The sequence below is a fragment of the Papilio xuthus genome, unplaced genomic scaffold (genome assembly GCF_000836235.2).
Source record: "Papilio xuthus unplaced genomic scaffold, Pxut_1.1 DF828142.1, whole genome shotgun sequence".
Taxonomy (NCBI): domain Eukaryota; kingdom Metazoa; phylum Arthropoda; class Insecta; order Lepidoptera; family Papilionidae; genus Papilio; species Papilio xuthus.
This window is the reverse complement of record NW_013530507.1, coordinates 3,494,806-3,498,390: the sequence shown is the minus strand read 5'-3', so window position 1 is coordinate 3,498,390 and position 3,585 is coordinate 3,494,806. Positions and strand designations below refer to the sequence as shown.

General features: G+C 31.6%; 1 long non-coding RNA gene across 1 annotated transcript in view; it reads left to right on the top strand.

Annotated features, from left to right (window-relative positions):
- The first annotated feature begins 2,074 nt into the window (after positions 1–2,074).
- The window catches only part of LOC106114459 (uncharacterized), a 65,437-nt gene continuing 63,926 nt past the window's right edge, over positions 2,075–3,585 (top strand). Inside the window, exon 1 of the long non-coding RNA XR_001227725.1 lies at positions 2,075–2,257. This is a non-coding gene — a long non-coding RNA (uncharacterized LOC106114459). The remainder of the gene's footprint in view (positions 2,258–3,585) is intronic.

Sequence of the window (3,585 nt, the reverse complement as noted above, 5' to 3'; positions counted from 1 at the left end):
GTTATTAAAAGGAGTCACTTTAGGCAAGGTCCCGAAGATACTGGCAGCGTTCCCCCTTTGGACAGCTAAACTAATTCTTTGACCGAGGTAGCTGCCAGCTCTTCGGTCCCCTGTGATGTCGATTTGTACGTCATAAAACATATTTAAAACAGGCTTTTTGTTTTCCTTTTTCTTTCTAGTTGTGGAATAACAAATAATCAATACGTACGTAAACACAAATAGTATAAAGTTTAGAAATTCCAGCAAGTCTAATAAAATCCACATTTCAAGGAAAACTTTTTCCTATAAAACACGCGTTATAACTTTCGGTAGTTTGTGGTTTTTGGTAACAGTAAAATTTGGCCTTCATTTAGTTTTAGCTGGCCGGTAATTTCTAAAATATATTAACATATTTCCTGCAATTACAAATATACAATTTATGATTCTCATGATAGGTAACCAGACGATATCTATACTAATATAATATACAAAGAAATGCTTTGATTGTTTGTACTGAATAGACTCCGAAATTTTTCTTTCAGCAATTTACTATAGATAGAAATTATTTCGCGCCACTACAAAAGCTACTACAATAATTTTTCTAACATAACAGTGTAAGTCCAAAGTGCTACAATAAACTCATGGAATTAAACCATACTTCATCATTAGCTCACTGTACGTTCCCACTTAGGGGGTTTGTTGTCCACCCTAAGTTAGGGGTGACTAGGCCATAGTAAGTGGCCAAATGCGGGTTAATTGACTTTACACATATTTTTGAATTTATTTACAGATATATGGAGGTTGCATCACGATGTTTTCCATACTTTTCAATATTATAAGACTGGAAGTTTTAACATTAATATAATACAATCCTTTTATTGATGTTAGCCAACATCTTACTTCTTACTAATCTTACTAATATTATAAATGCGAATGTTTAGATGGATGGATGGATGTTTGTTTTTATTTCCAGAACGGCTGAACGGATCTCGATATAATTTGGCATACTTATAGAACGTAGTCTGGTAGAACATATAGGCTGCTAATTTTGTTTTTTTTTACCGCACGGACGGAATCGCAGGCGTTAGCTAGTCTATCATAAAATTGTACAAAAACTCATTATAACGATAATATTGTATGAAATAAAATAAGGTCAAGATGGCTGAGGGATATGGTATTTTAAAATCTGCTTCGTAAGTCGCTTATACCCTCAGAGTTTTTTGTCAAAAGATTGTTGAGAGGGCTCGCGCTCGTCGCCAAAGGCCGGGCTTCGTGTCAATATTAACGCTCTTAAATATAATGAACAAGTGTCATTCTCTTCTTACTGGTCTTGCAAAATTTATTAAAAGTATAACTTTGAATCGTGATATTGGTTATTTTAATCGATATATTTTAGAATGTAATTTCATCAATATATCATTCATTAGTTTATTTGTAAGATTGAAAATCTGATATTAAGATTACAGTTTATTGGATGCGATTACAAAAGGGTAACAATAATGACGTCTTTCCATGGAAAATCTCCACTTATAAGATATTTTTACCTCTGTTTTGTCAAGGATAATTACAGGGATGATATGTTTTATAAAGAGATTTTAGTCTCAGAAACCCACAGTTAGTAGTAGACAACTGAATGACAGATAAATGCCGAAAAAAATCACAGAAGTAAGATATATGAACTGTTTTCGTTTGATTTAGTACTTCTTTGTTCTGGAAATAGGATATAAAACTTAAATTTAAAAAAAAAATTGCCCAAAATTATTGCTAGCTTTTAGTGATTTTGTGGTTTTTGAATACTCTAAAGTAATAACTCTAAGGCTACAAAAATACAAAATTACGGATACGTAATATTTTAGGGCTACTTCGATAACGAGACGTAAAATGTCAAACTATAATATTAACAAATATATTTGTGACGTCATAAATCCATTTAAAAATAACTACGTAGGCTTTCCCTGAATTACTGAATTAAATTCAAAATATCTCCGGAAACCTGCGTAGGCTGTTTGAGCCATACGTTTGCACTCATCCTATGGAAAACAAAGTATCTGAAGTAGAGTTTGAACCGAGTCAGTGCAAGTAAAACTGTCCTAGACGACGGACGCGCGCTCTGCTCTCGTCTACATCGCATACGAAGTGATGTGAAGTTATTTTGTTTTGTTTTATTTCGTTGATTTACGTATACGAAGAATTTAAATCAAGTGATCAGTGAAAAGTTTATAAAAACCTTTAAAATTTGTGTAGTAATTATTGACAAAGTTCTTCAAACTTGGACGAGGTTAGTAAATATTTTTTTTTAATATTTATACTATAAATTAAATTATAGTTGACAATTGACGTATGAAGATGGGAATGATCTTGAATTATACGAGATAAAGTGACCCCGGCATTGCAAGTGTTATTTGCGCAATTTGTTAATATAATAGACCTTTGTAGATAGAGATGACGCCAAGATTAAAAAATATATCAATTGACACATTATTCTATAATACTTTATCTAGCAACTAGCTGTCGCCCGCGACTTTGTCCGCGCAATATTAAAAAAAATCTTAATTATTACACTATGTTCTACATCTATGCCAAATATCAGCAAGATCTATATAGCCGTTTTGAAGATACCTTCAAACAAAAATCCATCCAACCGAATATTCGCATTTATAATATTAGTAGAGATTACTATAGCCTTAACATTTTTCATATAAGATATGTAACGCTTATTCACAATTATAACTACTATATTCCAGTTTAACAACGTACTTCAATTAAAATAGGCATTAAAGTAAGAATTAAATTTATTTAATCGTAAAATACACACGTGTTATACTGAATAACATTAAAAACTGTTGGTTTAGGATATATTTGTTCAGGTAAAAGTATACACAAATTTTTGGGGCCTTGCAAATATGTAACTTCTGGTTTAACTTTTAAAGGAATAAGGAAAGAAAAACATTCATTATATAGATTTACTTTTTATATTTTTTGTAACATTACTACAATTCAATAACCATGGGTTTCTGAGACAAACATCTCCGTTTAAAAATATTGTTTTGTCTAAAATGAAAAACGGGGGTGACAATATATTGATTGCAAAGATTTTGGTGTCAAAAGCCAACTGTGAGTATTGTTTAATAAATACTTAGGAAGATAAATACACTGAGTTAATAATTAAATAATCGTTCAATAACTCTGTGTGGGACAGTTATATTTAAGTATGTTAATGTAATAGAAAGTTCTCTAACCTATGGATCATATAGACAGTAATGGCAGTCATTTTATGTCGAAGTAAACAAAACCTAAAGTTAATCCGGCCGTGAAAGATTTGGGACGCGTCAATTTGTCATCAAAGGAAAATAACAAGACATTCGTAAGACAAAATTGTACTCACAATTCAACTTTATTCCGGTATTTCACATGTTTATTATTTTTTAATAACTAACGTAATATTTGGCCATCAGTTCAATAATTTAGTCGTTTAGAGGTTTGGATGGATGGGTCTTTGTTAATACATACTCCAAAACGGCTTAATGAATCTCGCTGAAATTTGGAACAGATGTAGAGCATAGTTTGGAAAACCACATTGCCTACTTATAAGTACTCCGCACAGAC